The sequence below is a fragment of the Nuphar pumila genome, chromosome 6, assembly GCF_984573655.1.
Source record: "Nuphar pumila chromosome 6, dmNupPumi1.hap1.1, whole genome shotgun sequence".
Classification (NCBI taxonomy): domain Eukaryota; kingdom Viridiplantae; phylum Streptophyta; class Magnoliopsida; order Nymphaeales; family Nymphaeaceae; genus Nuphar; species Nuphar pumila.
In genome coordinates this window covers 79,116,535-79,144,507 of record NC_143254.1, presented here as the reverse complement: position 1 = coordinate 79,144,507, position 27,973 = coordinate 79,116,535, and positions in this window count along the sequence as shown.

Here is a 27,973-nt window from a genome sequence, read left to right as displayed (position 1 = left end):
TCTTGTTTCCTTTGCTGCTACTGCCAAGATTATTGCAGGAGGCCTCAACTGAATGAGCGAACTGCGCCTTCCTTTTTTGGTCTTGGATATTCTTGACTAGAGGCATGCCCTCGTAAAGTTCGCTTTCTATTCCTGCTTCGAGCCATTCGGCTCACTCAATCAACTTGATGAAGGATTTCGCCGGGGAAGTGGCGATGAGGCTTCTTATGGGCTGAGAGAAATTGTTGAGGATCACCTGCAATGCGTGTTCCTCAGGAATGGGTACCTTCATCTTATTACAGGTGCTTCTCCACCTGTGAATGAAATCACCTGCCCTTTCATTCTCTCCTTGCTTCAGGTTGTAAAGATGATTTAATGTAGGTGAGGCTTCAGTGTTGAATAAGAAGCGCTCGATGAACAAATTTACTACCTTATCGAACTCTCGTAGTTCCATAGGATTCACATGATCAGCATACCATCTGACTGCTACACCCTCCAGATTGCGGGGGAAGCAAATAAACAATGCTCTGTTGTCTTTTCTGAAACGACTGCACTCTGCATAAAATGTGGCCAAGTGGACTTTAGGGTTGCCAGTCCCGTCAAACTTGAGAAATTTACGCGGAAGGTTCTCCAGGTTATCTTCCCCATCTAGACCATCGTAAAAATCTTCGCCAGTGTAGGTCTGCTTGCCCTTACCCTTGGCTTGAATATCCTTAATAGCTCGATTCATCTCCTTCATCTGCTTGCTCATCAAGTCCTCTGTTGGAGCCCCAGACTTGGGCTTGTTGACGGATTCAGGCTCTTCTGCAGCTATTTTTACGGACTGCCTTGGAGGATTCTGCTTGTAGACAATCTGCTCTTCCTCTTCTGATTCTTCCTCGACTGACTCTGATTCCTCATAAGCAGTGTCTGGCTGTACCTTCTTTCTGATGATTCTGACTTGCTTCTTTACAGGCTTCTTCTTCAGCTTGCTTTTAGGAACTGCCTCTTTCAGCTTCGCCTCGGCTTGCTCTGACATCATCCTTGCCATCATCTTTTGGAACATATCATACATAGTGGGGTCGATGTCGTCTTTCCTGTTCTGACTCTGTCCCCTGACTGATTTAGGAGAGCTTATCTCCTCCACCTCACTGTCGCTGAGTTGAGGAACTGTTTCTTTTCCGCTCTTGTTGTAACCATTTTCGGATATGAGTGATCTCTCTGTAGAGGAAAGAGGAGGTTTTTAGACCAGAGAAACTTTTTGGAGAAGTTTTGACAAGAGGGAGGATTTAGGTTGAAATCTAAACAATTGTATCCCCTTACTAGGGATTGAGTCACCACAAAATTTGTGACAATTGTGTTGTTTACTCCATGAGGGAGAGTAACCAACTAAAATATGAAAGGAAATATCATTTTGAAAAGGATATCTCTTGACGGAAAGAGATTTTTATGAAAATATAAACAAGAATATAAAACAGAAGAAAATAAAAGAAAAAATAGAATTTTGAGAATAAATGGTAAGGATTTAAAATTTGAAGAACTTGCAGGTAGGATCAGAAGAATTTTTAGAAGAATAAGAAGAAAAGGATAAAGAAAAATACATCTGGGTTTTAAAAATAAAGAGGACGTTTTGAAACATATACCTAGGGTTTTGGAAAATATAAGGAAGATATAAAATATCACACAATCATAGATATACAAGCAAGGATACACAAACAGCACTCCCTAAAGCTGACTCTATATGCAATATTTGAAATGGCTGATAGGACCTTAATCCTAACTCTAAGATTTATATCATCTGATTCCAATCAAGGTATGCCGATATACTCAAGCCGAAGCTCGAAGTACGTGGCATATAAGATATCTCTTCAGTTCTAAGGTAATGGCTTCCCAACATCCTTGAGCACCTACCGATATACCTCGGACTATGGCCCTTAGGTACGTGGTAGGGGGGCGCGAACCCAAATAAGTGGTCTAGTTGTGAGGCTCTCTCCCAAACTATGGTTCAGTGAGACAGCCCAGCAACGTGAAGACCGGGACAATATAGGTAAGGTTGTTTTCAAAACATGATCAACATGCAATAAAATTAGAAGGCTCTAATCCAAGTCCTAAAGAGATAGATTTGATATGAGAAGAAGCATACACTTGCATACAATGTTTGCATTCAATCCCTAGAATTGAGGAGAGTTGTATTTCAGTCCTAAATCTAATGTGAGCATGGATATAATCTCCTCAATATGGTCCTACCAAACCATACTTAGATCCTATATGCAATGATGTCAGCTTTAGGACAGAGTCTAGGCTCCTAAGGTTTTGCATGAAAATGTAGCTGACATATGTTAGAATAAAGTCTTAGATTATATAAAAGCAAAGCAAAGGCATAGATTCAACCGGACGAAGACGAGTCCCATCTCGGTTGCCAAAACTGTGATCATCGCAAAATTTTTCCTATTCTCTTGTTGGTTTCTCTCTCTTCCTTCTCTTTTCCTTTTCTAACCTCTATTCTCCTCCTTTTTGAAGGGAGAAAAAATAAAAGGAAGAAAAGAAAGAGAGAAGAGAAAAAAAAGAAAGAGAGAGAGAAGAGGAACTCTTTTGCGCGGTCTCACTTGACCTTAATTTGAAAAATATTTAGAAATTTAACTCGCCTCCGTTTTGAAATATTGCGGGAAAAATTGGAGAGATGGGATTCGCTCGTAGGTACGAGGTTCGACCGTTCCTGGCACCTTTACCAGGGGTAATCGAACCAAGGATCGAATCTATGCCTTTTGCTTTGCCTAATTATAATCTAAGAATTTATCCTAACTTTAAATGCACAAAGAATCATACTTGTGCGATACAAGGATGTATGCTCTTTTGAAAATTGATTTAGAAATTTTCAAGTATTCTGAGATGAATTTGGTGAGGGAGTGAAGAAATGTTTGAATCTAACTTAGAACTTTGAGATAGGTCAGAGAAGTTCTAAGTCTTTGAAGTAAATCAGAGTTGGGAAAATAGATGAGAAATAATGACTTGAAGTTTTAAGAAATGGAAGGAAATGAAGTTTTTAAAACCAGAAATGGACTTTGAATTTGAACTTGAATTTAGGAAATGAAATGAATACTTGAGATGAAATTGAATTTAGATTTTGAAGTTTGAAATTGGAATGGACTGAGAAAATCAAATGGTATTTAAGAATAGAAATGGATTCAGATTAGATCCGAAAATGGAATTGAAATCTAGAATTTGGAATTGGATTCCGGATCCTAAACAGAATGGGATCCGAGTTTTGGAATCCAAGATGGACTTGAGTTCTGGATCCTAGAATGGATTTGGGTCTAAAGTCTAAGATCCTAATGTAGAATTGGGTTCCTGATCCTAAGATGGATTTTGGATCTGAAGTCTGAGATCCAATGTAGAGTTGGACTCTGAATCCTAAGATGGATTTGGATCTGAAGTCTGAGATCCAAGGTGAAATTGGATTCTGGATCCTATAAGGAAATTGGATCTGAAGTCTGAGACCCAAAGTGAAATTGGAGTCTGGATCCTATAAGGAAATTGGATCTGAAGTCTGAGATCCAATATGAGTGTTGAATCATGGATCCTAAAATGGATCTGGAGTTACATTCAGAAGATGAATCAAGAACTTCCAAGTTTAAATTGAACTTGAAAAATAAATTTTAAAATTTGAATATACAAACGAATTTCAAAGTCAAATTAGACCTTGAATTTTTGAATTTGGAATTTAGAAGATGAATCAAGAGTCTCAAAGCTAAAATTGAACTTTGAGTTTGATTAGAGTTTTGAAAATAAATTAAATTTGGAATTTCAAAGTCAAATTGAACTTTGAAATCTGTTTTGAATTTGAATACAAAAATGACTTTGAAATCTCAAAGTTAAATTGAACTTTGAGATTGAAAATGAAATTGAATTTGAAAATGAAAGGATGAATTGGATTTTATAAGAATAGATTGAGGAAGATATTTACATCACTTGGAGTTTTTGAAAAAGGAGTTTTGAAAATATGATGTAGTTCTATCCTAAAATGATGAATGAATTTAAAGAATTGGATTTTAAAAAGCTATTTCATTCCTTGGATGAATTAAAATGAGATTGAAGATATAATACATCCTTGACTATGGTCATTGGATGTATTATATAATAATCAAGGTTTAAATTCAGGTGAAGAATGAAACACATTTGGTGCTTTTATAGAATTTAAAATGAAATTAACTCTCAATATACCGTGACTATGGCCATTGGTATATATTTTGAATTAATTTTAAGTTAAATTCTGATAAAAGAAGAAAATATTTAAGGAAAATATGATGAATTTTGAAAATGAATCCAGTGTGGATCCAGTGTTATTTCGTAAAAGATAAAAATACTAAGTTTTGTCCACACCCTGACTATGGCCATTGATATGGATCATCAACTTAGGATTAATTTACCTCTTACGAAATGGTGCATGTGCCATTCGTGTTTCACCATGGTGGTTTTTTAGAAATAAGGAAAATAATGAAACAAATGATGTTTATATGCCCATTTATTCTATCTAAGGCTAAAAATATAGAGTTTTTCGTTAATGTCTAGCTTATTACATCACTGGAAAAAAAAATATCAAAAGCTTCCAGCTCGACTTTTCACATATCCCTGCAAAAAAGGGAGTTAAGCACAAAATAATAAACAAATATAGAGAGAGATTTACAAATATCATATTGAATTCGGAATACAAATGATGAAATGGGCATGTGTATACCTCATGCTTAATAAAGAAATCCATATGACATGATAAAATATATATGAGAGATGTAAATGATAACAATGGTGAACTTAGATTGAGGCTACAACAGCAAATTAACTTTACATAACATATGACAAGAGTTGTGCTGGGTAAAAGATGCGGAGGGTGATGTTTATAGGTGAATATGATGGGTACAACAACTGAAGGCTGACAATGGATGATCATATTGTTGTAATTGCAGCAATGTTGGAGTGAGAAGATGGGATGCATATACATAAACAACGTGCATATGATATTAATGTAATGCAGTCGCATACATTGACACGATATGCAAGTGGTACTGCTGTGAAAGGTGATATTGTGCAAGTGCAACAGATGCCATGGTGATGAAAAAGGTATTGGCATTGTGTAATAAAAGTAGGTGACAGGTGAAGGCAGGTGATTAAGTGGAATGCTGGAATGTGGTGGTAGACATGTACTGGATGTTTGTAACAGATGGTGAACAGTGGGGGTGTGGTGTAACATATGCAAGTGGATAATGCTAAATGTGGGAATGCTACAGGAGGTGACAACAGTGAATTGGAGGGTTGCTGAAATGTGTGGACAGCAGGTGGCAGGGCATTCGCTTTGAAGTAAAGAGATGTCATTGTGGTATTGTTGTAAAATGCAGCCTATCAGAGGTGATGTTGTTGCTGTAAATGGACAATAGGTGAGGATAGTGTGGATTGGGACGATGAAGGTGTTGATGGAGTGTAGTGCTACTGCTGCAATTACAGTAGATAAAAGGAGGTGTTTGAAGGATTACAAGAAGATGCTGATGATGGGTGGACATATGGCAGCCCCTAATTAAGAAGGATGTAAGCAACAACTGGGATGAATGCAAGGCTTTGGCTAGAGAAAGACAAACAAATAAATGCAGGGGACATATAGACCTCAAGGCTGGAACCTAAAGAAACTAATGTACAGAGGAGGATGAAAAATGTATGTACCAGATTGTAGAAGTGAAGAGACATTTAGATGCTGCGAAAGACAGTCTGGGCAATGGTGTTTTGCAGCAGGTAAGGGAGGTAGAAGTGGTGATACTACTGTAAATTACAGGGGTTAGGCTGTAAGTAACAACATAAGGTGGTGTGTATGTTGTGGGATGGTGATGTGGTAAGGGTATGTGCACAGGGGAATTGCTGAGGTGCCACTAGTGGAGAGGGTTATAGGCTATGTTTGTATCCAGAGAGGATAATGAGTAGCAGGGACTGTACTAAGATGTGAAAGTTCAGGTGGGTATGCATATATCTTTGTAGGATATGGCCAATACATATAGATAGCATCACAAGATGCTTGATTCAGACTGACTATGTTAAATCAACTTATGACAAGATCAGAGGTTATATTTTTGACAGGATTTTGGATTCTTGGTATTTGACTCAGTTATGGCATCTCGTGGTCATGCACAGATGCTAATTGAAAACTCTACATACTAAATGCAAAGATACTAGATATATGAGCAGATAGAAGACCCTTAATATATTTAATCATAATCCAGACCAAACCTGTCCATTTCTTAATCTCTGAGGATGGCCACTTTACTACCAGCATCTTTGATGGATTTCCTTAGTCCATCTGTGAAATCTCTGTGATTCTCACTTCTAAATTTCTTTAAGTGAAACATCCTACTTTTTTTTTTTTTGAAGAGAAAACCTGTACAATGCAAGTTGATGGAGAATATGCCAGCAAAAACATTCAACAAATGAGTATATTTCAATTAACATGACTATAGAACACATGTGAAAAATAAAAGAAAATGTAAGATAGAACGTATGTTGTAATGAACATATACATAATATTTATATATTTTTTTTTTGGAAATGGAGATATGTATACAGGAATATAGAAATGGCAATGAAGTAGGAGATACGAAGAGGGAATGAAAGGGATATTACTATATTGTATGCCAGGGTCTTATTGGCTTTAAGTAATAGATTTAGGCCATCACAGAGCCCCTGCTCTATGGATAACTTGTAGTACGAGGGAAAAGATGAGAGACTTTGTACCTCACGGCAAAGGGGCACGCTTGCTAATGCCTAGGAGGTTTTCCCTTTTTGGGTCTGTGCTTGTCCTAATTCTACCAACGGAGACCTACAATGCAGATATCATGGATTTGAGAATGGGTTGGAACTTCAAAAGTTACACTTGGGAAACAATTGAATCCTCGCTCAACCATAGAATGGAGGGAAGTTGTTTGTTGAAGAAACACCATCACACTTCCAAACCATTTCACGTTCTGTTCTTCCCAACATTCAGCTTGGCATCTAATCGTTTAGCTCAAACCCTTCAAAGTATATTCTAAAATGTATTAACCAACCACCACCATGATTCCACCCCCTTTACTATACTACTGGAAGATTTAGCCAACCTATGTGCTGTAAAGAAAAGCTTCAAGCCAGTGTATCATCGTTAATCCATCTAGTACAGATTTGGGCCTTCTGTATATATCTAGATGCTCCAAGAACTTCCAGCATTAAGCTGCCTCATTACCAACGTTGGAAAACAGGTGAACTATTGAGATTGATAAACGATCAGCCTGAATTACACAGTAAAAAAAAATAAAACAAACAAGACACAATGTGAAGAATAAAGGTAACGAAATATGCTGCGCTAGGTGTCATACATCCCCTACAAAAGGGAGAGGCAAAAGAATCAATTGCAAATAAAATGATGAGCATCACACAATATACAGAGAAGAATATGCTGTGGTCCAGAGGAAAAGCATGAAACCAAAATAACGCAGGTAATCCCTAATCCACATAAGACAACCAGAAAATAGCAGGGGATCTGATCTTAATGCTTACACACAGCCAAAGAAAAAAAAAATCATAGATTATAAGTCGATTATCAGTAGGGGACTAGATATAAACTGAAACGATAATAAGTGAAGAAAACTGAAAACAAAATAAGCCATAGACTAGAATGCAATATAGAAAAAATAGCAAAATGCAAAAGATAGTGGGAAGAGGGAAGTATAGTAAACGAATGCCATCAAATGCTAAGAGGTAAATAAATTAAAAAAAAAAAAATTTGTTGGAATGATAGAATCATTCCTTTGCTATTGCATTTTTGTAGATCGGATTTGCTAGTAAGCACACTGATGCTACAGAGATGCTCTAAGGGAGACAAAATAGAAGGAAAATCAGAGAAAAGATGATGGCATCTTGGCAAAGAGGAATAAACAACTAGAAAGAAAAGCAAATAAAACCCAAAAGAGATAGAAAGATGAGCCGCTTACCTCCGATTTGCTGATGTTGTTAGATTCGAAGGTCCTACTGTAACTCAACGGGGAAATTGCAGAGAGGAAATGAAGAAGCCGAGAGGGGAAAAAGGATTGAGAGGAAGATGGAAGGAGGAGCGAATGGTGGGGTAGAAGACGGATCCCCTTGAAGAGGCTCCAAGGCCTCTTCTTAAAGGGAAATTGGGAGCTTGAGCGTGAGGTCAGTTTAAGATGGGAGGCTGAGATGAGAAGAAGTTGTTGAAGATGGAGGGCGCGAATGAGAGGGAGGAGCGTGCGAGAGATGGCCATTTCCTCTTTCTCCAATTTCTAAAAGAAGGATTCCCTCTTTTTAAGTTTTTTTGTAAAATGGCTCAAAATGAGGTTTTTGGCAAAAATTCCATTTTCAAGTTTTAAAACTATTTGCTTTTCCTCAATTTTTTATTTTCATATTGCTTTTCCATTTTTTTTGTATTTTTGTAGTAGAAAACTAAGGTTTTAAAAGAAAACAAAGTTTTACTCACTAAATTTTTGTATTTTTCTGAGGAATATTTACAAAAGTATTTTTCTGAGAATTTTAGACCATTTCGGGGACATTTCTTCAGAAGAATGGGTTTTGACCCAGGTTTTGAGAAAATGTTCAAGTTTTGACTCTCGAATCAAGAAATTCAATGTGATGGATCCAAACGGATGTCGAATGGACTATCCGAGCTATTTTAAGGCTATTTTTGGTATTTTCTATAATTTTAATTTAAAATTTGAACAAGGAGACTCAGATTTGGATCCGAACAATGGATCCAGATCCAAAATCAATTTAAACATATGAAATGAATTTAATTTCAATAAAACTAGAGAAATGAACTGGAATTTAGATTTGAAATGACTCATTTACTCAAAAAATGAATTTAGGGGCAAAAAGGGAATATTAAAAAGATTTTGAAAATTTTTGGGTGTTCACAAGGCTCCATGGCCTCCACCCTCCGATCACCTCATCTTTTCCTCCATCACCCTCTGGAAGCATCCATGGCCTCCGCCCTCCAATCCTCTTCTTCCATCATCAAGCAACCTTCGCCCTTCATCTTCAACCATTTTCCTCCTTCACGAAGCCTCCACCGAACTCCCCCATGTGCGATCTCCTTTTTCCCTCCATCCCCAACGGCCCCTTTTTGCAAAGTTATCACGCGGGATCGAACGGCGAAGACACCTCTGGATTGATGGCCACCATCCCAGCCCTTGATACCCAACCAACATCCCTTTTTCTGGAATCTTCCTCAAATTCTATAAAAACAGGACAACAGCAAAGAGAAAAAGGGGTCGACGAATACTGGCATTAGGTTTCTATCCACAAGGCGGATCAAACATTCCCCTTTGAATCCACTATCGGCATTCAATTTTTCGACCCCCTTTTAGTAAGTTTTCCCCCTTTTTCGACCCATCATCCGCCACTTTGTCCATCGCAAGCGAGCATTCGAGCCATCCTCTGCAAGTGGCCGCCATCAGCCTCTTTTCACAGAGCTTCCTCTATGGGTAAGTAACCACTCTTTTCATAAACCCCCTTTCCCTTTATTTTCAATTTTAGCATTTCTTTGTTTCTGTATTTCCTTCCTTTTGTCTAAAGGCATCGAGGGCGAGGTCGACCTGGATATAGTAGGAATGACCCACCAGCTGCTACATTAACCTTGGAATGGTCTCATTCCAACATCCTTAATTACTTGTTTCTACTTAAGTCGATGTTGTCATTGATCTGTAAGTTGTTTAGTCTCAGCTCCGCGTTTGTGTCATGCCCCATGGCATTAACGCCATGGATTTCTCTGCATTTTTGGTGGTCACTATGCATTTTTTTTACCTTATTTTCTTCTGTGTTCATCCCCTATTCATATGAATTTGTCCTACGCGAAAACAAAATCTTGAATGGCCATCTCGATTTGAGGCTTATCTTGATTGTTTAAGCCTCAACCGATCATTTGTGCCTGATCCTGTGAACCCGATGGTTCCATCACTGCCATATGATTCGCACCTTTTACCTTAGTTTTTTTTTTCTCTCTTTCTATGTAAATATATAAAGGGATTATATTGAGAGGAATCGGCCTTTTTTTTTTAAGACATGGTCTCAACCCTATGATCGAAGCATAGTGAGGTCCAGAGTTCAGGAAGCAACCTTGTGAAGAGTATCATGAAGAAGTTAGATCACTATCTTTCATTTGGGTGGTACCTCCTAGTTCGTAGCCTGGTCTCTCGTGTGTCTGCTACAAGCAAATTGCCGCAAATAACCGATTACAACTTTCACTAAGGAACAACTATCTTCTAGTGTTTTCAAGTCATCAACAACAGAATGCAAAGTATTAGTTGATTATTAAACAACCTTTTGCTATCATTTAAAAGTCGAAGATGTTGTTAGTTCCTTATATGGTCCAGAATTCATTAATTAAAGTTGCCATTCTGGGATCATGTAGAGGAAATCATTTTCCTCGGTTAAGAACTATAAGGCTGAAACAGAAAAAGGAAGGCCCTTATTACCAAAATGTGAAAAGGGAAGGGTTAGATATACCTTAATGCAAGTTCTCTCACGTCTCAGCTGCAGATGAATTTTCTTTTAGGATTCCATATCTCCGTTCGTGATCATGTGTATCTCAGCATTTTGTTTATGCTAATCTGTGCCTTTGTATCAGCTTACGATCATGAGTATCGTTACATAAACCCACAGGTATGTATGCCTTTTATCTTGGTTGATATGTATACATCTTTTGGCATAACATTTTGCAAGTAATCAGCACTTGGTTATCTGTATATCAATGTGCTTGTGTAGTAGACTCAGCAGCATTGCTAAATGACCTGTTGAGCATAGGCGTCATCACGGGTATACCTTTGCATACCACTCTGTAGCTTACGGTTACACCTTTTTTTTTCCTGTGCTTCTTCTTATGTTTGTCAAAATTTTGCAATTATACTGTTCTCTTGCTTTTAGGATTTTATGATTCCTGTTTTCCTACAAGACCAGACTCCTGTATCCATTGGGTCGATCCCCTAGATATTATTTGGAATTCATTGGTTCCGGATACTTCTGGTACCTCGCTTTTACATCTCACAGCAACATATTGTGCTCAACCAATGCACATGGCTTGCAATTGCCACGACAATGGCAGTCACTACCCCTCCCATACAACTCCTGTATTTCACTGGTCATGTCCAAACTAGTTCATTCCTGTAGGCATTGTTTTTCTTCTTCTTTTTTCCCAGTCTGCAGGATACTAGCCGTAATATTGTCTGTTGGGGCTTGAGATAATTTACGAAATTCTCTGCAGATCAACATCTCATCCGCTAAAGTCCCCTTTAGGTTGGCCCTAACCTGTAATAACTTTTTTTTTAAAAAGGGAATGAACACCCAAACTTTTTTTTTTAGGCATAAATATCAATATTATTCGAATTCTGATAGAAAACCATCATTTTGACAGATATTGTTTCTATATTATCGGATCAGCCCAATGCCTAACCCATTTTGATATGATCCAAATCAAATGCCATATTATGGTTGAGGGTGAGATATTAGGTCAGATGGAGTACAGCATTTGATGGCTAACAAATTTGCAATATCTGTGTTATATCGTAAAATTTGAATTATCAAAAGTGTTAGCAATAAATAGTTGGTACTTAGTGATCATGCTGATATATATCAACAATTGATCGAATATCAATAAGTATTAGTCATTACCAACAGACTTTGTCAGTGGGATTAGCAGTCTTTGTGAGCACCATGGGTTATCAGTCAATATAGACATCAGCAATCAGCATAGATAGCACAGGAACAATCATCCCAATCATCTCCTACACTTGCCTTGGTCTCAATATTGGCATATCACTGTACACATTTACACTATTGCACCCTTGTACACAATCGGGCCCCGACTTCCCTTCACTTTATCATATGTAGGATGAATAGTTTCTGCACAAAGTAGTGAGATTAGTTTGGACTAGCTCCAACTATGAGATGAAAGGCAGTTCAAATGTGAAAGCATGCCTTAATGTCTGAAAAAGGAAAGAGACAGAAACAGGTTTCGTCCCACATATCTTAAATTGTTGGCTCATTGTGTGAGCATCAGCTTCATTGGGTTTAACTCATTTAGACCCATTCTATACCTTGGTCTGTAAAACATCTGTTATTGTGTTTTGGTTCTTCTCTCATAGTTTTTTTTTCCGGCGTCCACACTTGGTTTGATGGGAATGATTTCCATGATTTGCCTCCTGTTTTAAATTCATGACAAGATTCCATTCCATCTACTTTGCAATTTATCCAAGGTCATAACGTATTCTAGTATATCCAATGAGCAAATTCCACATTTACACATTATGTCTCATCATGCCTGTGCTTGCTATGCTTCTTTGTAGTTTTTTTTTTTTACATTATAATCTTCCTTTCCTTTTATTCATGTCTCATACTACCTGTAAAACACCCCAACAGGGATATATTTTCTTTTTCCCTCTGTTATATTTTCTTGAAATGGGCCATAGGAGTACTTTGATCACTGTGTGAATCTTGATTTCATGCTTACATGAAGTGTATACTTACAAAAAAATTTCTTTACAGTCATAGCTAAGTATAGTGCAATCATATCATCCAGGGACATACATCGTTTTTTTTTTTTGCAACAGCTTCATTCTGTGATGAAGTTGCTCTGAGCTTGCATGCTTCCTACATTGGTGGTTGGAGACTATTTCATGAAAACCTCTCCATTCATTCTCCATCCATCTGCCACTTCTCTACTTCACTACTACACTTGAAGATTCGCTTGTGCATAGAGTTCTCCACTTGCTGTGGCTACAGCAGTGTGTGCATCTTTTTTTTTTTTTTAGCTTACTGTGCATATTACCCCTACCTAAATCCCATCTCCTCTCTCATGCCATATATATATATATATATATATATATATATATATATATATACCTATATATGAAACATATTTCATGTATGTATACATGTATAAGCATATATATCATCTTTCCATTATTCATGTCTTGGTATATGAACATTTTTTTTTTGTTTTTAAATATCTATAAGATATATGTCATTTTTTTTCTTTCTCATGTTAACCCAGTGGTTTTGCAGGGAATATATAAAAAAAAATGTTATTACTTGGAGTTGTAAATTCAGTTGTGTATGTTGTAATAGTTAAATCTTAATGAGAATTTATATTTCATGTCTTAGATAGAATGGATGAGCATTGTAAATATCATGAATTACTTGTTTTTCATGCATTTTGCCTTTATTTCTCAAATTCTTACAAATGGCAACACGAATGGCACGTGCACCATTTCGTAAGAGGTAAATTAATCCTAAGTTGATGATTTACATCAACGGCCATAGTCGGGATGTAAACAAGACTTAGTATTTTTATCTTTTATAAAATAACATTGGATCCACAATGGATCCTTTTCAAAATCATCATATTTTCAAATATTTCTTTCTTTTATTAGAGTTTAACTTAAAATTGACTCAAAATATATACCAATGGCCATAGTCAGGGTATATTGAGAGTTAATTTAATTTTAAACTCTTTAAAAGCACAAAAAAATGTTTTATTCTTCACCTGAATTTAAATATAGATTATTATATAATACATTCAATGACCATAGTCAAGGATATATTATATTTTCAATCTTATTTCAATTCATGTAAAGAATGAAATATGCTTTTCAAAATCCAATTTTTATTTCTTCAAATTCCTTCATCACTTAGGATAGAACTACATCATATTTTCAAAAACCCTTTTTTTAAAAATTCCAAGTGATGTTTATATCTTCTTCAATCAATCTACAATTCTTGTAAAATCTTATTCATCTCTTCATTTTCAATTCTATTTTATTTTAAATCTCAAAGTCCAAATCAAACTTTGAGATTTCAAATTTATTTTATATTAAAAAATTTCAATTTAAATCAGATTTCAAAGTTCAATTTGACTTTGAAATTCTAAAACTTCATCTTATATTCATAACTCCAATCAAATTTAAAAGTTCAATTTAACTTTGAGATTCTTGATTCATCTTCTAAAATTCCAAATTCAGGCTCCAAATTCGAATCCAATCCATTAGTTCTCAAATCAAATTTTGAAATTCCAAATCCGAAATTAGGACCCAATCTTACCTTGGATTCCAGATCTTGGATCCAGTTCCACCTTTAGGATCCAGAACCCCATTCTACTTTGGATCTCAGACTTCAGATCCAAAATCCATCTTAGGATCCAGAGTCCAGCTCTTTTTGGATCTCAGATTTCAGATCCTGAACCCATCTTCAGATCCAAAATTCATCTTAGGATCCAGAACCCAATTCTACTTTGGATCTCAGACTTCAGATCCAAAATCCATCTTAGGATCCAGAGTCCAACTCTATCTTGGATCTCAAACTTCAGATCCAAATTCATCTTAGGATCCAGAATATCATTTCCACTTTGGATCTCAGACTTCAGATCCACTCCATTTTAGGATCCAGAATTTAACTCTATCCTAGATCTCAGATTTCAGATCCAAATCCATCTATGGATCCAGAACTCGATTTCACTTTGAATCTCAGACTTTAGGTCCAATTTCATTTTAGGATCCAGAATCCAATTCCACCTTGGATCTCAGACTCCAGATCCAATTCCATTTTAGGATCTAGAATTCAATTCTACTTTGGATCTCAGATCCAAATCCATCTGAAGATCCAGGCTTCGGATTTAAATTCCAACTTTCAAATCCAATTCTATTTTTCAAATTCCAACTTTCAAATCCAAATCCACTTCATTTCCAGATTTCAAATCTAAATCCATTTTTCAGACCTCATCCGAACTTTCTAAATCCATTTCTATTTTTAATATCATTTGGATTTCTCAAGTCCATTCTGATTTCAAAAATTAAAATTCAAATTCCATTTCAAATATTCATTTCCTTTCCTAAATCTAAGTTTAAAATCCAAATTCAAAGTCCATTTCTGGCTTTAAAACTTCATTTCAAACTTCAAATCATTCTTTCTTAAAAAAAATCAAGATTTATTCTTTCAACTCTAAATCATTTTGAAGACTTAGAATTCCTCTGATCTATCTATTCTAAGTTAGATTCAATCATTTCTTCACTCTCTTACCAAGTTCATCTCAGAATACTTGGAAATTTTCAAAACATCTTTCAAAAAGAGCATACATCCTTGCATTGCACAAGCATGATTCTTTGTGCATTTAGATCTTTAGGATAAATTCTTAGATGATATCTAGGCAAAGCAAAAGGCATAGATTCGATTCTTGGTTCGATTACCCCTGGTAAAGGCGCCAGGAACGGTCGAACCTCGTACCGACGAGCGAATCCCGTCTCTCCATTTTTCCCGCAAGTATTTTCAAAACGGAGGCGAGTTAAATTTCTAAAAATTTTCAAATCAAGGTCAAGTGAGACCCCGCAAAAGAATTCCTCTTCTCTTTTTCTTTCTTTTCTTTTCTCTTCTCTCTTTCTTTTCTTTCTTTTTACTTTTCTACCTTCAAAAAGGAGGAAAATAGAGGTTAGAAATGGAAAAGAGAAGGAAGAGAGAGAAACAACAAGAGAGAATTTTTTTTTGTGATGATCACATATGTTAACTCTCAACACAAAATCAGCTAAATCTTGTTCTAGCCGATTATAGTGTTTTTGTATTTTTGGATTTCTGTAATTCGTGCAGCAGCTTGTTTATCGAAAATATCTCGTTACATTTTATTTCTAGTTTTACTAAGTGTTCTTTTGTTGGGTCGTTGGTTATGAATTAGGTTTATCAATTTAGGTAGATTAGTTAGGTATGTCATTTTATGCTTGATAGTTTTCGCTATTTTGGTTTAGCCTTCCTATTAATTCTGTTGTAAGTCGATTCACAACATGTTTTTATTTTCATTCAGTTAGTAATTCAGTTAGTGTTTTTTTTTTCATTTGAATGCGTCAAAGTAAAAAAGCAAGACAAAGTGTCGATTTCTTTGGTTTAGATAAACTCGTTTTTGTTAGAGGGTCTTCTTCTTCAGCTGGACGTCGCCATTAGAGGTCCAACTGAAGCTTAATTTCTAATTAGCAAGTTTTAGAATTTGGTAGAATTCATTTGACATAGAAGGTCCATTAGGGTGTCTAGATTCATTGTATTAGGAATTGGTTGTTTTAGACATTTTTGAAGTATTTGGTAAGTTTTGAATTAATTGTTAATTCCTTAATTTTTAAAAGTTATGTTTTCCACTCCTAACCTTGCTGTATATTAGTTAAATATTGGTTTAAGTAGTTTAGAAATAGATTGATTTCATTATCTAGGGTAAATCAATTTTTAGAAAGAGGATATTTGAGTAATTGTGGGGTGTAAATGAATTTTAGCAATTTTGAAGTCCTCTAAAATCGTGTGGAGTGTTTAAAGAAAGATTTAAATTTCGAGTGCCTAGCCAAGGTAGAAGGGAGCTACTCGTTTAGATTTGGAAATATCTTTTGAAATTCAAAAGAATTTCCAAAGAAGTGACCACGGTTTTGAGAAAGAAGATTAATTGCTTTACAAACATTTGTGAAAAGCTAAAATCGTGTGGACTCTCTTGGTTTGGACGGTTTCCATTTGACCAATATCCTAAATTAGATTTAAAGGTCATCATAAAGTGTAACTTCCCTCTAGCTGGACGGTTTTTGGACAACCCTAGTTTCCAATTTCCTTTTTGAGCCTTTACTCACCCTTGTCTATCTTTCTATAATAACCTAGAGTAGATTTAGCCTTAAGTATTTTAGTTAATTGTGCATTAACCCTATGTTAGTAATTAAGTCATTAGTTAGGTAAGTTTTAATTGGAATTTAATGTATTCCAATTAGGTGTGTAGGATAGATATATTAACTCCTTTATTTCGTTATTTTTGGTTTTAATTAAATAGCCTTTAAGCCTTAGGTTTCCATTTTAATTAGATTGACTAAGTGAGTCAACCTAGTTGACCCATCTAGGGTGGCGTGAACCTAATCTTATTCAAACCCTAAACCGCAACCCTTAGTTCTTAGTTCTTAGTTGACTTTAGTTTTAATTAATATTAGATAGTTTTTTATAAAATAGTTTAGCTAGTCATTTAATTAAGTTGATAATTCTTTAGAAGTGTATGTTCATTTATCTTGTAATTGTCATTGCAAGTTTGATTTCGGTATTTTATTTAGTTCATTGTATTAGAATTAGTGAACCTAATCCTTTAGACATTGTATTGAGTGTTGCATCTCTAGTTAAGTTGGTTTATATTTAATGTGTTATTTAGACTAGACCTAGTCAGGAATTGCATGTTCTAGTTAATTTTTGTGTAGTTAGCTTGCTTGTATTCATTGTCTGCATCTTGATTGTTAATTAGCAGAATTTAGGACTGTAATTGCATTTATGTTGCATTCATACTGACAAAAGTGCATTGCATAAGTGAATAGTGCAATGATTTTGAAAACCGAATTTTACACTGTCATGCATTCGTTATTGTATGTGCAAAATTTTCGCGTTTTCTAGAAATTCTTGTTCTATTCTTTTTTTTAGTGTGTTCACTGTCTGCAGACTAAATTTCCGCTCATTCCGAGTTGATTTGGTCTGGTTTTTAAGCGTTTTGTGAAAACAGCTTTTTCGGCTTTTTAAATTTTGGGCCTGCGATATCCAGATTTTCTCTAATTTTGAAACGCTTATATCTGGAGTTCCAGATATCATTTTTCAATTCTGTAAAAACTGTCAGATTTTTTAATCTGTTAGTTACGTAACAGAAGAAATTTCGGGAATTTTGGACTTTGTTTGCTCTGTCAAACAGTCTGTTGGTGAAAAGCTGTCAAAAGTCATTTTTGCACTATTTAGGGGTAAGATAGCCATTTCACTATTTTAGGCATTTTCGGTTAATTTTCAGTGTTTTATGCATTTTAGTTAGTGTATCTGCATCCATTAGCATAGTTAGACCTAGATTGATTATTTCTAGAATTGTTTTGATATTTTATTTGTTATTTTAGTGTTAATTAGGATTTGTCCCTGCTAATCTATCTAAAATTAGGTTTTGTTTAACTTATATTTTGATTTACTTGAATTGGTTACTAACTCTATATTTTTCTGTGGTTAGGTTGAAAAGCATACTAAAAACTCTAGAATTTTCTTGTTCAAGTGTGAAAAATCGATAAGTGGTGAAAGGACAGAAGTGCCCTTGGCGTGCAACAGAAGATTTGAAGTGCTTTTCTATTTAGTTTTAGTGTTAATTTGTACTTGTTATTAGAATTATATTTATTGACTTAGAATTGTGAATTAATAAATTGAAAATTCTTAGAAATAATAGAGTAATTCTCGTTCTCTGAGGATTCGACCCGTGCTTGCCACTTTTGTGGAAAGTCGGTTATTTACTTTTGGTTGACGATTTTACAAGTATTTTATTGAAAATTATCTTTTAAAAAGAGCATTCATAAAAACTCAACCAAATTTTGGTGTCGTTGCCGGGGAACGGCGAATATATTCATTTATTTCTTAGTTTTCAGTTTATTAATATGTGTTAGTTAATTAGTTGTTTATCTTTTCTAGTTAGTAGGATTAGTAAGTGAATATAGGCTGAACATAGTTAGTACATATATGTTTCACATACTGTTTTTGTAGGATTCACTGAATATTCACTCTGCAAGGAGCGATTAGATAGGTGGGTTTTAGAGAACATAGTTTGTGATTTCCTGTATTTTTCATTTTCAGTAAATTAGAATAGTTTTACTTTGTTATTTCATTTACTTACTTAGTTAGTTCTTACATAGGTAATTTAGAATATTTTTATTAAGTGCTTTTATTTATGTTATTTGCATTTTAGTATCTGTCTTAGTTAGATTTAGATTTAGGTCATGTGCTTACATCTGGTCTTAGTACCAATGTATGTAGGGGCAAAGAGCTTTAGGAACCCCATTACATTCATTTGTTGACAACCTAGAGAGAATTTTACATTCTCCTCGAAGTTCGACAACAGTGGGCAATATGGATCCTCCAGCTCCAGCTCCAGTTCCTCCACGCACTCTAAGGGAATACTTCATTCCCACAGATTATGTCCAGGCATCCTGCATTCGGAGACCCGATGTAGGAGCGCCCCACTATGAGATTAAGGTCAGCATTATTCAGATGCTTCCATCTTTTTATGGCCTTAGTCACGAGGATCCCTACAGGCACTTAGACGAATTCCTCAAAATCTGTTCTACTGTCAAGATACAGAATTTCGACGATGATGCATTAAGGTTGACCTTATTCCCATTTTCATTGAAGGACAAGGGCAAGTATTGGCTAAAGTCTTTAGATTCAGTTGAGATAGGGTCATGGGATCAGCTACAGAAAGAGTTCCTTAGAAAGTTCTTTCCCATCGGTAGGACAAACCAATATAGGCAAGCCATCACTAGCTTCTCAGAGCTAGATGGTGAGCAGTTTCATGAGACCTGGGAGAGAATGAAGGATCTCCTTAGGAAGTGTCCCCACCATCAGGTGCCAAGATGACAGTTGGTGCAGAGCTTTTATGATGGATTATCTGACAGAAATCGTCAGATGATCGACTCTTCATGCAGAAGGACCTTCATGTTGAAGAGCGAGGATGAAGCATGGAGGTTATTTAATACATTGGCAGAGAATTCCCTCCACCATGCTTCTAGCTCTCATTCTGATAGAGCCACACCCAGTATTCAGAAGAAAGGTGGTGTCCTCAAGATTGGTCCATCTACTGCACTACAGTGCAAAGTAGACATGATTGCTTAGAAGTTGGACCAACTTTTCTCGGGACCATCCAATACTCAGAAGGTGTGCACTCTTTGTGCCAGTCCGGTACATGAGATCACTGAGTGCCCTTCGGCAGCTCAGTACCCTGAATTTGTTCAAGAACAAGTTCAGGCTGCTCAGGGTTACGCCAGACCCCAGAAAAACCCATTTTCATCGATATATAATCCGGGTTGGCGTAACCACCCCAATTTTTCATGGAAGAATTCATAGTCTTCCATCCAGATGCCTGCATCCTCTCAGCCAACTCGGCCGCCAGCATTCACCTAGACATTCCAGAGGCCGAGTTATCCTCAGATTTCATCCTCATTTCCTCCTCCGATTCTGCAAGAGTCTGCTCCACAGACATCTTTTGAGGAGAGACTTCTCCAAGCATTACAAGAGGTGAAAACCTCTAATCAGAATGCTTTCGAGAAGTGTAGCCAGATTTTGAGTTCGCACATGCAGTCCATTGCGAAGCTAGAGTCGCAAATGGGACAGTTAGCTGAGGCTATTAGTAGGAGACTTGAGGGTACTTTGCCGAGCCAGGCTGTCATGAACCTGAAGGGCAAGGACCAGATGACCGGAGGCCTGTATGATACTGAGTCATAGCAGCAGACCAAATCTGTTATGGCCCTGAGGAGTGGACGTGAGTACCACGTCGAGAGCAGAGAGAGTAGAGAGATGATCGATGAGCCAGATGCTAGCATTCCATCTTCTTCGGCTCAGGCATCACCATCCCCATCCCCATCATCATCATCATCATCCCCCACCTCCATTCATAAGAAGGATAGGAGTGAGCCTTCTCACAAAGAGGAGGACCCCTCGATGTACATTCCCAAACCACCCTAACCCAAAGCATTAGAGTCTCCCGGATTTAGAGGGAAGCAGGGCACGAAGATCCAGGACATGCTTGACATCTTCAAGCATATGCATATCAACTTGCCTTTGCTCGATGCTATTCAGCAGGTGTCAGATTATGGCAAATTTCTGAAGGAACTATGTACCCAGAAGAAGAAATCTAGAGTGAAAATTCCTAACAGGGTCCATCTGACTGAGCAAGTGAGTTCAGTGATTCAGCATCAAACACCACCAAAGCTCAAGGACCCTAGAGCCCCTATCATTGCTTGTACCATAGGGAATATTCGGATAGAACGCGCTTTGCTCGATCTTGGAGCAAGCGTGAATATTCTGCCCGGATATTTCTATGATTCTTTCTGGCTAGGATAGATGAGATCGACTCCTATTACACTTCAGCTGACAAATCATTTTGTCAAGGTACTGAGAGGTGTCTTGGAAGACGTGCTAGTTAAGGTGGATGATTTCTATTTCCCAGTTGATTTCATCATCCTCGATATGGAAGGAGGGGATAGCCAGCACCAGACTTCGATCATTTTGGGCAGACCATTCTTGGCGACTGCCAATGCATGTATCAACTGTAGGACCGGAGCCATGGATTTGTCATTCGGCAACAGGAAAGTCAAGCTGAACATTTTCAATGTCGCGATGGGTCCAGCGGGAGATATGGATTGTTTCCATGTAGATATTGCACAGGATTTAGTGGAAGAACAACCCGATCTGTACATTACTGAGGATTCATTAGATCTATACCATATACAGAAGAATAGTTGTATAGTTAGCGTAGATGTGTCTAGAGTGTCGTCAGAGTTACCTCCTTGGAGAGCTGGCACTGAGACTCTTCCACCACTTGCGAAGACCCCCATCAAATCCTCGATCGAGTCTCCTCTGAAACTTGAGTTGAAACCCTTACCGGATTCACTCAAGTATGCATATCTCGGAGGCGATGAGACTCTACCTGTGATCATCTCGTCACTGCTCACTGAGGAGCAGGAGCAGAGATTGTTGACTATTTTACAAGAGCACAAGGCAGCGATTAGCTTGGGAGTGGTTGATTTGAAGGGGACTGATCCTTTATTATGCATGCACAAAATTTATTGCGATGAAGAAGTCAAGCTAGTGCGGGATATGCAAAGAAGGTTAAATCCCAACATGAAAGAAGTGGTGAAGAATGAGGTGGTGAAGTGGTTAGATGCAATGATTATTTACCCCATTTTTGATAGCCAGTGGGTCAGTCTGATTCAGGTTCTGCCGAAGAAATCAGGACTCACTGTTATGAAGAATGAGAAGGGGGAAAGAATTTCGATGAGGACCACCACAGGATGGCCAGTTTGCATAGATTATAGGAAGCTGAATGTGGCAACTCGAAAAGATCACTTCCCGTTGTTATTCATTGATCAGATCTTGGAGAGACTCGCAGGACAAAGCTACTATTGTTTCTTAGATGGATATTTAGGGTATGATCAAGTAGCTATCCATCCTGACGACCAGGAGAAGACTACGTTTACATGTCCTTATGGCACCTTCACATTTAGACGTATGTCGTTCGGGCTCTGCAATGCCCCGGCAACCTTTCAGAGGTGCATGTTAGCTATCTTCTCTGATATGATAGATGATGTCATGGAGGTGTTTATGGACGATTTTTTTGTGTATGGCTCTTCATTTAAGGATTGCCTCCAGAAACTTACTCGAGTTCTGAGTAGGTGTGCGGAGACAAATCTTGTCCTGAGTTGGGAAAAGAGTCACTTTATGGTCCAGGAGGGGATTGTGCTTGGATACATTGTGTTCAAGAGAGGGATTGAGGTTGATAGAGCGAAGGTGGAATTCATTTCTCGTTTGACTCCACTTACCACTGTGAGGCAGATTAGGTCATTTCTAGGGCATGCTAGATTTTATAGGCAGTTCATTAAAGATTTCAGCGAAATCTCTCGACCTCTTTGTACTTTATTAGAGAAGGATCATCCCTTTGATTTTAGCAAGGATTGCATGAAGGCGTTTGAGATACTCAAAGAGGCCTTGATTATGATACCCATTTTGAGTCCTCCGGATTGGACGCTCCCATTTGAGATTATGTGTGATGCTTCTGACTATGCTATGGGGGCCATTTTAGGACAGCGGATTGGCAGGAAGCCCTATGTGATTTACTACGCAAGTAGAACTCTGTCTCATGCCCAAATGAATTATACCGCGACAGAGAAGGAGCTACTTGCTATAGTATTCGCATTGGACAAGTTTAGGTCCTACTTGCTCGGTTCGAGGGTGGTTGTCTATTCTGATCATGTTGTATTGAAGTATCTTCTGAGCAAGAAAGACACCAAACCGAGACTCATTCGTTGGGTTCTGTTACTATAGGAGTTTGATCTCGAGATTCGAGATAAGAAAGGAAGTGAGAATGTAGTAGCAGACCATCTTTCTAGACTGATCGTGGAGACCATGCAGGATCAGAGGCCGATCAGTAATTTTTTCCCCGATGAGCAGATCATGTCAGTCAGAACATCACAATTACCCTGGTTTGCTGATATTGTGAACTATCTGGTTTCGAGACAGATCCTTGAGCATTGGAATAGGAATAAGCGCGAGAGATTCTTATCTCAGGTGAGGCACTATTATTGGGATGAATAAGAATTGTTCAGATGTTGAGCAGATCAGATCATTAAGAGATGTGTTCCGGAGGAGGAGTACGAGTCCATTCTTAGTTTTTCCCGTTTTTTGGCCTGTGGAGGGCATTTCAGCAGTAGAAAGACAGCTGCAAAGGTTTTGCAGTCTGGATTTTATTGGCCCACACTCCATAGAGATGCACATGAGTTTTGTAGGAGATGCATTAGATGTCAGCAGACTGGGAACATGTCCAAGAGGGACATGATGCCCTTGCTTCCGATTTTGATAGTCGAGATTTTTTATGTTTGGGGCATAGATGTTATGGGACCATTTCCGCCATCATTCAGAAATTTATACATTTTAGTGGCGGTTGATTATGTGTCCAAGTGGGTCGAGGCTGTGGCAACCAAGACCAATGATCATAGAGTGGTGCTTAAGTTCATTAAGCACAACATTTTCAGTCGTTTTGGTGTGCCACGTGCGATGATCAGTGATGGTGGCAAGCATTTTAGGAATGTACAAATAGGTTCTCTGCTGAGAAGGTATTTTGTCAATCTTAGATTCACCACTCCGTATCATCCGCAGACCAGTGGACAGGTAGAGGTTTCGAATAGGGAAATAAAGCGGATTCTAGAGAAGACAGTTCGCCCGGACCACAAAGATTGGTCCCGACGCTTAGATGATGCACTTTGGGCATATAGGACTGCATTTAAGACTCCCATTGGCATGTCCCTGTATCGCCTTGTATTCAGAAAAGCATGCCATCTTCCTGTTGAGCTGGAGCACAGAGCATATTGGGTCATCAAGAAATTGAATTTTGACCTCACCCAGGCTAGCAAAGCGAGAGCATTGCAGCTCTCAGAATTAGAGGAACTCAGGAATGATGCATATGAGAATGCCAAGTTATACAAAGCTTGCACTAAAGCATTTTATGATAAGCACATTGTCAAAAAAGTGTTTGAGCCGGAGTAGAGAGTTTTGTTATACAATTCTCGTTTGCATTTATTCCCTGGCAAATTGAGATCGAGATGGGAGGGACCATACATTGTGAAATAAGTGTTTCCACATGGAGCAGTTACATTATTTGATCCTTAGACCCAAGGTACATTCAAGGTTAATGGGGACAGACTGAAGCCCTACATTTCAGATTCCTTGTAGAATGGAGAGTGTGAGATAGTGCATCTCATAAAGGCATAAGGATTTGACCAGAGGGATGTATCATATGTATATATTAGAGTACTTTTGTTTTTCATTTCAGTATTTCATTTCATATGTGCTGACATCTGTTTTTGGTTTATGCAGGTTGGATCTAACATTTAGTGTATGAGAATTAGTTACCAGGTGCAGGGCAGAGCTTTCAGAGCAGACATTGATCAGATATGCATAGAATGTTGCAAGTCAAATCAATAAACTTAAGAAGTCGGCACATATCAGGTTGTATCTTTCCTTTCTCCCGTATTTAGTTTATTGCCTTTTAGTGTGCATTTGCATTGCATTCTGATATATTTTGTATGCCACTAGGGACAGTGTCATTCAAGCATGGGGGGGTGGTTTAGATGCGCACTAAAAATTTTTAGTTAATTGTCTGGTAGCTAAGGTAGGCTTTTGAGAACAAGTTTGTAGCATATATGATTGTTTTGGCATAATCTAACAGTTTAGAAAATTTTAAGCCCCATGTAAAAAAAAAAATCTCTGAACTGATTCAAATAGAGTAGTTATTTATGAGAAAATTCAAAGAAAAGATAGTATTTGATTGTTAGAAAGTTTTGAATCACTTTAGTATAAGTATGCACAGTATGTTTTGTGGAAGAAATAAGCAATGGAAAGATGTTTCTGAGAAATGAGCTTAAAACAATAGAGCTACGTTTAGTTGTTGAGGGCTTCGTGGATTTTAGTAGTGGAACTCAAACACAAGATAAAGTGTTTGAGTCTCTTGACGAAAAAGGATAATGAAGGAGATCATCTTCTTGTCTAGTCGATATCTGTGGCCTTTGTAGTTCAAGTAAGTAGAATTTGAAGGGTGTTTTACACCTGGTGCCCTAAAGCCATCTGGTTTGGGAGCCACCGAGTCGAAAGCTTGTTACATAAACTGCATAGAAAGCCTAAGAGATAGAGACATTGCACATGATGAGAAGAAGACTATACATAAACTATCAGAATAGAAGGTCTAGTGACTCAAGCAATTAAGTCTGAGGGATACTCTGTATCTAGTGCCCTAAGGTCGTCTGGCATGGGAGTCACTGACCCAAAGCTCGCAACACGGGTCACGAAAACTAGATATTCGAAATAGTGCTCAAGTGAGAAGAAGGCTCAAGAGAGAGAATTGAAAAAGGGTGAAAAATTGAAAATCAGAAGAAAAAGAATGAGCTGAATGAGAAAAATTCCATTGCTTAAGAATATTTGTGAATTACTATACAAAAAATATACAGGTGAGGATAAATGAGAAATACATGAGAATACTTGACTTTCTGAGAAAAATCATAGATGATTACAATTTTAGAAAGTGAAGGAAAAAGATTTTTACTGTGGTGGCATGAGATTTCTGAATTTGTTTTGAGAGTGTTCATTACATGAAATATTTGCTCCAACTGATTTCTTAATTGCCTAACATCTTTGAAGAAAAAAAAATCATTCCTGCATATCATTGATGTTTGTGGGTAGCATCTCTGCAAACCCTCACGAGACCTTACTCGTCCACTGGGGTAACCCAGGGGTTTAAAGGGCTTGTTGCATAAGCTAAATGCAATCGTGATTCCTACGAAAGTGAGTTAGTTTTTATGCATATATGTCTATCATTTCTTGTTTCTGTTGCATAACATGGTTAGTGGTTTGTTAAGGACTAACAAACATTCAAGCATGGGGGTATTTGATGATGCGTGAAATGTACATCATGTTATTTATTTATTCATGCATTTTGTAGTGATTTTAAGGTTTAAAACCCATGATTTGATGTATTTTAATATCAAGGGGTTGTGGTTCGAATTTCAGAAAAATTGGAGTTAAAATGAGAGAGTTATGGCTATTTTAGTGTTCAGGCACAAATTTTGAGGTGGATCAGACCCATATCCGACCCAATTAGGCTGTTTTGGACCTTGGATCAATCTTTAGAAAGCCCAAATTCAACCCACACGCATATCCATACCCATTTAGAAAAGATTTTCAGAAAACCCCCTCAAAATGTGGCGCAGGGCAATATTTTTCAGTTTAAACTTGTTTCTGAAAAATGCCAAAAGTATAAATAGCACTTTTCAGCAAACCCTAGACGTTTTTTGGCTTTGAAATTTGTGCCCCTTCTTGTGATTCTTGCTCCAGCCCCTTCCCAACTCTCATCCCACGCCATCCTCAATCGAAGATCAAGATTTTGCTTGGAATCCAAGCAATTCTTTATCTCTTCTTCCCATTCCTATCATTTCTCTCTTTTTCTTGCAGATATTGACATTGAGTTGTTGTGTTTTTGCAGGTGTAGTAGAGGTGGAAAGCACTTTTCTTGCGTGGAAGTGCGAGACAGTCCAACAAGAAGGATCGGCTCTACCCCCATTCGATCTTCTAAGACATCCGATCGCGAATCAGCTCATTTCCCATCTTCGGTGGATTTCTAATGTGGTGCAGCTGCAAAACACATTTCCATCATGATTTCCAGCATCCTTGAAGAAGAAGGGACGTGAATCCAAAGACATCTTCCACTCTTTCCTTCCCCACAATCGTCGGATCGCCCTGGAGGTTGGTCCTCTCCTTTCCCTTCTTATAGTTAAAACCCAACGTGTGGGCATGGTGTGCTGTTTTATTTTTCTGTAAGTGTGATGTTTTAAACCTGTTATCGTCGCAAAATTTTTCCCGTCTTCCCTTCCTTGTGGAAGAGAGAGAGAGGAAAACGCTTTCGCGATTCAAACTTGACCGGGTTTTGGAAAATGTTTTGAAATACTCGCCTCCATTTTGAAAATTGCGGGAAAATCCATGGGATGGGGCTCGACCTGTCGGTACGAGGTTCGACCGTTCCTGCCGCCTTTAACAGGGGTAATCGAACCAAGGACCAAAATTGTGCTTGACTTAGTTAAATCATCAAAATCATGTTCTATCCTAAATGCACAGAGAATTCAGGCATGTGCTATGAGATTTTGGAAAATGCAACTTGGGAAAACATGATGTATGCTTGGAAAATATTTGAAGTTGAAAAGAATCTCTCAGGAAAAAGATGAAAGTCAATTTCTCAAGAAACTCAGATGAAAAGGGGTTTTGAAATCACGGGAAAGTTCATAAAGATGTAGGAAAATCATGAATAGTTGAAAATCCTGGGAAAATGGAGGTGATTCTTGAAAAAAGGGTGAACCTTTGAAAAGGGAAACACTTCTTAGGAAAACTTGGACTTTGAGAGTTTTCTTAGGAAAATGATGGAAATTCATTGGAAAGCCCTTGTGGAAAAGGAAAATTGAAACTTGGGAAGTAGAAAACCTGAGAATCTTAACCTTGAAATACTTGGAAATCGATTTTGACTTTGAGAAAGATGAGAGACTTCTCTTGAAAATCTTGGGAATATGACCTTTTCCCATGGAAAACTGTGGAAAACTTGACTTGAGAAAACCGATTTTGAAAGATTCTTAGAGTTTCTTGAGAAATCGATTTCTTGAGAATGAATTTTTCTTAAGAAAATCATAAGAAAACCAATGATTTCATGATGCAAATGATATGAATGAAAGAATGCACTTTGAAAGGTCTTCTAAGAAATTTGTTGGAAAATGTGCATTAAGTCAAAATAAATCCTTCACATATTCTGACTGTGGCCATGAATATGTTCAGAGTTTATTTGATTTAATGCACATGATTTTGAAAACTTTGGAAATATGATGTGCATTTTAAGATAGCCTAAGAGTGT